Source organism: Salvelinus sp. IW2-2015, linkage group LG3 (genome assembly GCF_002910315.2).
Source record: "Salvelinus sp. IW2-2015 linkage group LG3, ASM291031v2, whole genome shotgun sequence".
Taxonomy (NCBI): domain Eukaryota; kingdom Metazoa; phylum Chordata; class Actinopteri; order Salmoniformes; family Salmonidae; genus Salvelinus; species Salvelinus sp. IW2-2015.
In genome coordinates, this window is record NC_036840.1 from 23,987,419 (window position 1) to 23,999,460 (window position 12,042).

Genomic DNA, 12,042 nt, shown 5'->3' on the forward strand with positions numbered 1-12,042 from the left:
TTTTGAGATGAAGGGTTTGTTTTACCAGTAAAATACTGTATTATTGGGTAGATGTTTGCTACTGGTATAAGCAATTTCTTTTATTATTCTGATCTCATAGATCTGTGTCCCGAAATGAAGACGTCAGTTTGATTTCCATTGTTGTTATGGAGTACAAAAACATCAATAACAAACAGATGAAGTTTGTTACTTTTGTCAGTAGTTTATTAGATTACATGATGATGCACATAAGCAACATGATAATAATGATAAGATGATATAGAAATCATAATTAACATAAAGCACTGAGTCTACACACTATGAAACTTGCTTTGTATAATATCTAAGATTTTAATATAAGATGGTAAAAGAAAACATTATGCTTCACATGAAGCACTGCACACAAACTCTCATTGTACAATATATGAAGAAGAAATGTGTATGTGGAGCAAGATTTCTACCTACGTGTTCTGTTGGAGACAATGTAAGCAGAGGTTACAATATGCAGTGAATAAGAGGTATCTTATTTTTCAGTTTCTWTTCCAGGTGGGTATAGAGGTCTGCCGAGGAGCCACTCCCTCAGTGCAGGCTGTGAAATATGAGCTGGTCTCCAAGCACTCAGGTGTGAGCTTAAGGCACACAAAGCAGAACTCTTTATTGCACCTTGGACAGAGAATATTCTTACAACCAGTCTTGTCGTGTTCCACCCGTTGGCCACAGGTGGGACAGGCGCGAATGGAGGGGCAGTCGGTGACATCTGCCACCTGAGGGAGAGACGTGGTTTCGCAGTTCTTCAGCAGTTCCAGGTCCTGGTTGATACAGCCATCGTTGTCACAGCGGTCAGTGCGTGGCGCGGGACCTTTCCACTGCTTCAGACACTGCCAGCAGAACTCATACCTCTGACCTTTGTCTGCAGTGCACACTGTGCAGAGGACACTGAGGTTGGAGAGTTCCTGTCTCTCTACAAAGGTTTTGAAGGCAGGGCACTGTTCTAAAAAAGGGTAGGGTAAGAAGGTAAGAGGAAAGAGGGGGAGATTCATTGTTATCAAATCATGTTGCTGCTGTAACACATTGGCAGGGTATTTAAGGAAAATGCTATGTTTGCATGCATAGAGATTCATTAACATGATAATACAGTATGAGCCTAATAACAAATTATGAATAATCACTGACCAACACTAGATGTAGCTCAGCAAGCACATAACGTTCTGAGAACCATATGTTTCTTAGAGCTTGGTGAGAGGGTGGCTGTCCTATGATTATTTTGCATACAACCTTCACACAACTTTCTGGGAATGGTGCAGGATATTTTCTGGGCTTTGGAATATTCTCAGCACATTTAAGGAATATGACAAAAAAAAAAATTCATGACTTTAACAGAATGTTTCCTAAAGGTGCTAACATAGTTACATTTAACTTCAATTTTGGTAATGTTCTCGGAATGTTCTCCAACTGGTTTGACATTAGGAATGTTCTCAAATAGTTCAGAGAACGATAAGAAACAATGCTCTTCTGTCAAAATTTCAGCACCTTTGGCAGAGAAGCACATTTAGCAGCGATTACAGCATCAAGTCTTCTTGGGTATGACGCTACAAGCTTGGCATACTTGTATTTGGGGAGTTTCTCCCATTCTTCTCTGCAGATCCTCTCAAGTTTGTCAGGTTGGATGGGGAGCTTTGCTGCACAGCTATTTTCAGGTCTCTCCAGAGATGTTCGATCGGGTTGAAGTCCTGGCTCTGGCTGGGCCACTCAAGGACATTCAGAGACTTGTCCCGAAGCCACTCCTGCATTGTCTTGGCTATGTGCTTAGGGTCGTTGTCCTGTTGGAAGGTGAATTTTCACCCCAGTCTGAGGTCCTGAGCGCTCTGGAGCAGGTTTTCATCAAGGATCCCTCTCTGTACTTTGCTCCGTTCATCTTTCCCTCGATCCAGACTCGTCTCCCAGTCCCTGCACTGAAAAACATCCCCACAGCATGATGCTGCCACCACCATGCTTCACCGTAGGGATGGTGTCAGGTTTCCTCCAGACATGGCGCTTGGCATTCAGGCCAAAGAGTTCAATCTTGGTTTTATCAGACCAGGGAGTCTTGTTTCTCATGGTCTGAGAGTCTTTAGGTGCCTTTTGGCAAACTCCAAGGGGGCTGTCATGTGTCTTTTACTGAGGAGTTGCTTCCGTCTGGCCACTCTAAAAAAGCCTGATTGGTGGAGTGCTGCAGAGATGGTTGTCCTTCTGAAAGGTTCTCCCATCTCCACAGAGGAACTTTGGTCACCTCTCTGACCAATGCCCGTCTCCCCCAATTGCTCAGTTTGGCCAGGCGGCCAACTCTTGGAAGAGTCTTGGTGGTTCCAAACTTCTTCCATTTAAGAATGATGGAAGCCACTGTGTTCTTGGGGACCTTCAATGCTGCAGACCTTTTTTGGTACCCTTCCCCAGATCTGTGCCTCTACACAATCCTGTCTCAGAGCTCTACGGCTTGGTTTTTGCTCTGATATGCACTGTCAACTGTGGGACCTTATATAGACAGGTGTGTGCCTTTCCAAATCATGTCCAATCAATTGAGTTTACCAAAGGTGGACTCCAATCAAGTTGTAGAAACATCTCAAGGATGATCAATGGAAACAGGATGCACCTGAGCTCAATTTCGAGTCTCAAAGCAAAGGGTTTAAATACTCATGTAAATAAGGTATTTCTGTTTTTATTTTTAATATATTTGCAAGCATTTCTAAAAATCTGTTTTCGCTTTGTCATTATGGGGTATTGTGTGTAGATTTCTGAAGATGTTTTTTATTTAATACGTTTTAGAATAAGGCTGTAACGTAACAAAATGTGGATGAAGTAAAGGGGTTTGAATATTTTCCGAAGGCACTGTACCATATGCAGAGGCTGTAAAACAGATTGGTGGAACTACAGTGTGGACTGATGGAGCTTCTATGGCTGCTCCTGGACTAAGTGGACCTACTGTCGGGGCTGGTGATTCTGCTGGTCCTGGCATGGTTTCGACACCTGTTCAGAAATCTTGCAGACATGATTGTGCTCTGTCAAAAGACACTTTGATAGTGAATAAAGTTAACTTCATAGCTTTCATTGGTAAGGTTACCAACACGACTCGGGTTGTGGAAAGCAGTAATGCCAAGTTAAAGGTTATCGTGGATACGGCAAAATAGTTATTGGGGGTAACAGATGTTATTGTCGAAATGGTTGTTGCCATGCTCAATTATCCTAAAGTTGGATTGTTTCAGCCTGATATAGATGAAGTTTAATGGATTGGGGGGGGTTGTAGTAGTAGTACAGAATTAGGCAGACTATGATTGATCACACACTCCAGCACAGTAGACTGTTATCCACAGTTAGCGCACCTTGAACGTTTGTTTGCGGACCGCCATAATATCATTGAAGATGAAGAAGAAGAAGAAGAAATCTACTCAGACTGGTAAGCCAATCAGAGCTACTGTAGGACTATATGCAAATAAACCACTTGCCACATGGGCCTGCCATCGTTCAATTTGAACTGGACTGTGTGTTCACGAGCAGTAGCAACATCGCAACTTTAGATCATTACAACGCATTCGCCAAAAGCTACACCTGAATACCACGGGAGTCCTCTTACATTTGAGAACTTCACAGTCCTATTGACCAAACAACCATGAAAAGGTAGGATCTCTCTCAGTTGCCTATGCACATCAACTCGATCAACAACTAACAACTAACAACTGCAAGCCAGAGCAAGATAGGCTAAAATCTAATCCTCTCAAACTTAAGGTAGTTAGTTGGCCGTCAAAATTGCACTGAAATGATGGAGAGGGGTGCTTTTTAATTTGTGGACCGTTCCAGAAGGAAAGTACAAGGAGGTTGCCCATGGGGAGTACCCTGCTCATCCTTCTGCAGGCATGCTTTTGACAACTGAATGAGAACCTGCCTGCCTGCCAGCACATTTGATCGAGGCCAAAATGCATTTCATTGACAACTAAGAGATAAGCTAACTGTGGATAACAGTCTAGCTGTAGCCACCGAAAAACAATGAGGGGAAAAAGTCAGTCACTCATCCAATTTTGTATTTTTATTTAACCAGGCAAGTCAGTTAAGAATCAATTCTTATTTACAATGACGGCCTACCCCAGATGACGCTGGGCAAATTGTGCGCCACCCAATGGGATTCCCAATCACAGCCGGATGTGATTCAGCCTGGATTTTAACCAGGGACTGTAGTATTTCCCCTTGCACTGAGATGCAGTGCCTTAGACCCCTGCTCCGGTTGGGAGCCCTCAATGACATCCTCCCAGAAGCTAGCTAGCTAATGTTAGGCTCAGTTTTTTTATCATGCCAATTAACGTTAAATAGCTAGTTACATAAATAGATACGATAGCCCAGGGGTGTCGAACTCAATTAGTGCACATATTGAAAAAACACAACGAAATCGTGGGCTAGACATACCATATTTTTTGTATTTACAAAGAAATGTGCACCTGTGAAAAAATATGGCCCTTTATAATGTCCACTTATTTACATAGGAATGCTGTATTACCATTTTAACACATTAAAACAAAAGAGAGAAATAGTATTTGTCAATTCTTTGCTGCTGTGCTTGCAGATGTGCATAATACACTGCGAACCTAATCAAAAAGTATTTAATAACTCCAAATAACAAAATCATAGCTATAGGTTTATTGTAACATTTACAGTGCAGTTGAATGCAGCCTTGTTGTATGGTACACTCAATGTATTATAGCTGAGTAGCCAGCCTAGGCTACTGCTCAAATGTTGCTGTTATAGGCCTACATGTTTCTCCTGTACATGTTGTTTTCTGGCAGGTTGTGTTTTTTGTTATTCAAGCTTTTTTTTAAACGAAGCCAGACTGCGACATTTTTAGTACACTTTCCCTTAGCTGCACGCTGTAAACGGGACACATGAAAGGAGTGCATTTGAAGTTGAATTCATAGATGAGAGCGCATTAGGCTGTAATTTCATAAAGTATATGACTCAACTGTTGACTTGTTTGTGTGTCTTAATCGGCCCCAGAACCTTGTTTGACACGTACGCTAGCCTATTAGCCATGTTAGCAATAGTTTTTTGGACTACCAAGAAATGTATTTGTGAATTATATATAAAATGCATTGAACTGCATCCATCTATTCTGCCAACAATGCCTTACTGTACATCATGGAATTCTGAGTCAAAGATAACCTATTTTTAAAGCCTCTTATAAAGTTGGGAAATTCATATTTTTGAGTGATATTATGATTGTCAGTTTGTATCATATCTGCAAAGTAGTTAATGCTGTCAGTTTAAAGACGTACAGTACATGACCAAAAGTATGTGGACACCTGCTCGTCAAACATCTCATTCCAAAATCATGGGCATTAATATGAAGTCCCCCCCCACTAGATGTTGGAACATTGCTGTGGTGACTTGATTCCATTCAGCCACAAGAGCATTAGTGAGGTAGGGCACTCATGTTGGATGATTAGGCCTGGCTCTCAGTCGGTGTTCAGTTCATCCCAAAGGTGTTCGATGGGGTTGAGGTCAGGGCTCTGAGCAGGCCAGTCAAGTTCTTCCACGCCGATCTCGACAAACCATTTCTGTATGGACCTCTCTTTGTGCATGGGGGCATTGTCATGCTGAAACAGGAAAGGGCCTTCCCCAAACTAGCACAGAATCATCTAGAATCTTCCAGAAAATTGGAACAGAAATGGTGCTACACCAAACTGGAAGTCTTCCGACTAGCTTGTAAAGACAGTACCGTGCAGTATCGAAGAGCCCTCACTGCTGCTCGATCATCCTARTTTTCCAACTTAATTGAGGAAAATAAGTACAATCCAAAATGTATTTTTGATACTGTCGCAAAGCTAACAAAAAATCAGCATTCCCCAAGAGAGGATGGCTTTCACTTCAGCAGTGATAAATTCATGAACTTCTTTGAGGAAAAGATTATGATCATTAGAAAGCAAATTACGGACTCCTCTTTAAATCTGCGTATTCCTCCAATGCTCAGTTGTCCTGAGTCTGCACAACTCTGCCAGGACCTAGGATCAATGGAGACACTCAAGTTTTTTAGTACTACGTCTCTTGACACATTGATGAAAATAATCATGGCCTCTAAACCTTCAAGCTGCATACTGGACCCTATTCCAACTAAACTACTGAAAGAGCTGCTTCCTGTGCTTGGCCCTCCTATGTTGAACATAATAAACAGCTCTCTATCCACCGGATGTGTACCAAACTCACTAAAAGTGGCAGTAATAAAGCCTCTCTTGAAAAAGCCAAACCTTGACCCAGAAAATATAAGAAACTATCGGCCAATATCGAATCTCCCATTCCTCTCAGAAAATGTTGAAAAAGCTGTTGCAAAGCAACTCACTGCCTTCCTGAGGACAAACAATGTATACAAAACGCTTCAGTCTGGTTTTAGACCCCATCATAGCACTGAGAATGCACTTGTGAAGGTGGTAAATTACCTTTTAATGGCATCAGACCGAGGCTCTGCATCTGTCCCCGTGCTCCTAGACCTTAGTGCTGCTTTTGATACCATCGATCACCACATTCTTTTGGAGAGATTGGAAAACCAAATTGGTCTACATGAACAAGTTCTGGCCTGGTTTAGATCTTATCTGTCGGAAAGACATCAGTTTGTCTTTGTGGATGGTTTGTCCTCTGACAAATCAACTGTAAATGTTGGTGTTCCTCAAGGGTCCATTTTAGGACCACTATTGTTTTCACTATATATTTGACCTCTTGGTGATGTCATTCGGAAACATAATGTTAACTTTCACTGCTATGCGGATGACACACAGCTGTACATTTCAATGAAACATGCTGAAGCCCCAAAATTGCCCTCCCTGGAAGCCTGTGTTTCAGACATAAGGAAGTGGATGGCGGCAAATGTTCTACTTTTAAACTCGGACAAAAAAGGGATGCTTGTTCTAGGTCCCAAGAAACAAAGAAATCTTCTGTTGAATCTGACCATTAATCTTGATGGTTGTACAATCGTCTCAAATCAAACTGTGAAGGAAATCAGCGTTACTCTGGAACCTGATCTCTCTTTTGACGTACATATCAAGACTGTTTCAAGGACAGCTTTTTTCCATCTACGTAACATTGCAAAAATCTAAACTTTCTGTCCAAAAATGATGCAGAAAGTTTATCCATGCTTTTGTCACTTCTAGGTTAGACTACTGCAATGCTCTACTTTCCGGCACTAAATAAACTTCAGTTAGTGCTAAACACGGCTGCTAGATCATATTACTCCAGTGCTAGCCTCCCGACACTGGCTTCCTGTTAAGGTAAGGGCTGATTTCAAGGTTTTACTGCTAACCTACAAAGCATTACATGGGCTTGCTCCTACCTATCTTTCCGATTTGGTCCTGCCGTACGTACCTACACGTATGCTACGTGTAACCGATGTGAAATGGCTAGCTAGTTAGCGGTGGTGCGCGCTAATAGCGTTTCAATCGGTGACGTCACTCGCTTTGAGACCTTGAAGTAGTGGTTCCCCTTGCTACCTTACTACCTTGAAGTAGTGGTTCCCCGCAGCTTTTGTGGAGCGATGGGTAACGATTCTTCGTGGGTGACTGTTGTTGATGTGTGCAGAGGGTCCCTGGTTTGCGCCCGGGTCGGGGCGAGGGGACGGACTAAAGTTAAACTGTTACATTGGTGCAGTGACCCGGATCACTGGTTGCTGCGGAAAAGGAGGAGGTCGAAAGGGGGGTGAGTGTAACCGATGTGAAATGGCTAGCTAGTTAGTGGTGGTGCGCCCTAATAGTGTTTCAATTGGTGACGTCACTCGCTTTGAGACCTTGAAGTAGTGGTTCCCCTTGCTCTGCAAGGGCCGCGGCCTTTGTGGAGCGATGGGTAACGATTCTTCGTGGGTGACTGTTGTTGATGTGTGCAGAGGGTCCCTGGTTCGTGCCTGGGTCGGGGCGAGGGGACGGACTAAAGTTAAACTGTTACATACAGTCACAAGACGCAGGCCTCCTAATTGTCCCTAGAATTTATAAGCAAACAGCTGGAGGCAGGGCTTTCTCCTATAGAGCTCCATTTTTTATGGAACGGTCTGCCTATCCATGTGAGAGACGCAGACTCGGTCTCGACCTTTAAGTCTTTATTGAAGACTCATCTCTTCAGTAGGTCCWATGATTGAGTGTAGTCTGGCCCAGAAGTGTGAAGGTGAACGGAAAGGCACTGGAGCAACGAACCACCCTTGCTGTCTCTGCCTGGCCGGTTCTCCTCTCTCCACTGGGATTCTCTGCCTCCAACCCTATTACAGGGGCTGAGTAACTGGCTTACTGGTGCTCTTCCATACCGTCCCTAGGAGGGGTGCGTCACTTGAGTGGGTTGAGTCACTGACATGATCTTCCTGTCCGGGTTGGCGCCCCCCCTTAGGTTGTGCCGTGGGGGAGATCTTTGTGGGCTATACTCGGCCTTGTCTCAGGATGGTAAGTTAGTGGTTGAAGATATCCCTCTAGTGGTGTGGGGGCTGTGCTTTGGCAAAGTGGGTGGGGTTATATCCTGCCTGTTTGGCCCTGTCCGGAGGTATCGTCGGACGGGGCCACAGTGTCTCCCAACCCCTCCTGTCTCAGCCTCCAGTATTTATGCTGCAGTAGTTTATGTGTCGGGGGGCTAGGGTCAGTCTGTTATATCTGGAGTATTTCTCCTGTCTTATCCAGTGTCCTGTGTACATTTAAGTATGCTCTCTCTAATTCTCTCTCTCTTTTTCTCTCTTTCTCGCTTTCTTTCTTTCTCTCTCTCGGAGGACCTGAGCCCTAGGACCATGCCTCAGGACTACCTGGCCTGATGACTGCTTGCTGTCCCCAGTCCACCTGGTCATGCTGCTGCTCCAGTTTCAACTGTTCTGCCTGTGGCTATGGAACCCTGACCTGTTCACCGGACATGCTACCTGTCCCAGACCTGCTGTTTTCAACTCTCTAGAGACAGCAGACATGGTAGAGATACTCTGAATGATCGGCTCTGAAAAGCCAACTTGCATTTACTCCTGAGGTGCTGACCTGTTGCACCCTTGACAACCACTGTGATTATTATTATTTGACCCTGTTGGTCATCTATGAACATTTGAACATCTTGGCCATGTTCTGTTATAATCTCCACCCGGCACAGCCAGAAGAGGACTTGCCACCCCTCATAGCCTGGTTCCTCTCTAGGTTTCTTCCTAGGTTCTGGCCTTTCTAGGGAGTTTTTCCTAGCCACTGTGCTTCTACACCTGCATTGCTTGCTGTTTGGGGTTTTAGGCTGGGTTTCTGTACAGCACTTTGTGACATCAGCTGATGTAAGAAGGGCTTTATAAATAGATTTGATTTGATTTGATTTTGATTTGCTCCACCCACATCAGACAAAAAGCCGGATCCAAGGCAGCTGCTTTCTCCACTGGCACAATTTGATTGGCTGCTGTCCGAATCAAACTGTAATCCGTTAAATGAAGAGTTGACGCGCTGCACACTTTTTTTAATGGCATCATTTTTTATATTTGGGCTTGGGGAGGGTATCAAGTCAGTTCGAGTCAAAAGGCTCAAGTCCAAGTTAAGTCACGAGTCATTGGTGTTAAAGTCAAAGTCGAGTTGCAAGTCATCATATTTGTGACTCGAGTCTGACTCAAGTTCAAGTCATGTGACTAGAGTCCACATCTCTGATAAACACCATGGGATCACGCAGCCGTCATACCGTTCAGGAAGGAGACGCGCTCTGTCTCCTAGAGATGAATGTACTTTGGTGCGAAAAGTGCTAATCAATCCCAGAACAACAGCAAAGGACCTTGTGAAGATATTGGAGGAAACAGGTACAAAAGTATCTATATCCACAGTAAAGTCCTACATTGACATAACCTGAAAGGCCGCTCAGCAAGGAAGAAGCCACTGCTCCAAAACCGCCATAAAAATGGACAATGACCCCAAGCATACTTCCAAAGTTGTGGCAAATGGAATAAGGGCAACAAAGTCAAGGTATCGGAGTGGCCATCACAAAGCCCTGAACTCAATCCTATAGAAAATTTGTGGGCAGAACTGAAAAAGCATGTGCGAGCTAGGAGGCCTACAAACCTGACTCAGTTACGCCAGCTCTGTCAGGAGGAATGGGCCAAAATTCACCCAACTTATTGCGGGAAGCTTGTGGAAGGCTACCCGAAACGATTGACCCAAGTTAAACTTCTGACCCACTGGGAATGTTATGATAGAAACCAAAGCTGAAATAAATAATTCTCTCTAGTATTATTCTGACATTTCACATTCTTAAACTAAAGTGGTGATCCTACCTGACCTAAGACAGGGAATTTTTACTAGGATTAAATGTCAGGTATTGTGAAAAACTGAGTTTAAATGTTTTTAGCTAAGGTGAATGTAAACTGCCGACTTCAACTGTAGATGGGAGTCTGTAGGACTTCCCCTTGAGCATGAATTATGACCACATTTCCACTACCTCAAACATTATCAGTATTTATTCATTCCATATAGCTGAGCATCTGAAAGAGAACTCAATCAAAATCTAGACCGAACAAACGTGTCATTGACAAACTCATTTGAATTAATCAGATAGGTGTGTTGTAACTGTTGCCAAAAAATTGCATTACCTTATATTGCTAAGAACATGAGCATAGGGTGACTCCCATAGTGGTTCTCGAACCCAACCCATAAACGCCAAGGATAAACACACTAACCACTGTCTTGCAAGTGCATGTACTTATTGGGCCAGTATAGTTAGTCCCTGTCCAAACAAAACCATAACCCCTCCTCCCTAGGCACTTACGTAGATGAAACAACCTAAGCAATTGGGTGAATGCACTTGCCTTGATAGACCGTTCCAATGCACTTGATAGACCGTTCCAAATGAACCTTCACCCAGTCTCTTAGACAGTTTTATAGAGTAAATCTCCCAGGTGTCTACAGAGACAAACTGTGGATGGAGGCGCAAGACGGAAATGCAAGATCAAACAGATTATCAGCAGATCAGACCCCAATTTGAGTCACCTAAAATACTAATGTGTTAGCATCATAGTTTTTGTGGAAATAGGTTTTATTTCTTTGTTTTTTATGTATCCGGCAGTTGACCAAAATAACTTTTCTGAGGAATCTCCAGTAGGAGGCACCATTGAAGTTAGTTTGATAAGCTTGGAGATGAGACAATATTTTTAGCATACACATTTTAACTTTGGAACAGTCTATTTAGAAGAAGAAATCCTCCCTCATTAAAAAAAATGTCAGGTCTTGTTTTAAGAGAATGACCAGCACCCCGACCATGAACAACAGGAACGGCAACATCATCCACTCTTGCTATCTCTGCCTGGGGTTACTGGATAAATTCCAATCGTGAATGTTGATGACAAGAAAGCAAAAGCATAAAATTATGAATCAGGCAGCTGCTGTAGCCTAGATAGCCATACCGACTAAAGAGAACACATTTTCATTCTGTATTCATTATTTCTCATTGGAGATATAATGAATTGTATTTTCACCGGCAAGTACAGTATCATCAGTATCATGTGTAGTTAAAGGGGCAATCCGCAGTTGAAACAATAACAAAGTGTAGTCCCCGCCACTGTTTCGGTAAAAAGCTGAGTTATGGGGCTGGAGAAATGTAACCACTCTCAAATTCATAGATAGAGCTATGGATGCAAGGTCTGATCAACCATGATATCAAAACGATAGCTTTAACCATGTTTTGAGGCTATGCAATTTTTGTTTACATTTACACTGTTCACAAACATTGGAGTAAAACAAGCATATGTTTTATGGTGCTGATGGGGTATGACAYTTGAACTAAGTTCATGAGACATTTATGAGTTATATTCTTCAAGAATCAATGGGTACATATCATTTATTTATATCTCCAAAAATGGATGTAGGAACTGCAGATTGCCCCTTTTAAGGTGGTACTTGTCAGCAATTTCCATTTATGATACTTTAATACATTTTATGTTTCTCTATGGCTTTTCCTTTTGAGATTTTACCTTTACAGCCAGACAAAATGACAACTATATTTTTTATTCATTTGTTTGTTTGTATTGCCATTTTGTGATCCATTGCCATAYCGATATTTACTGGAATTCACCTGATATCCCAGGTC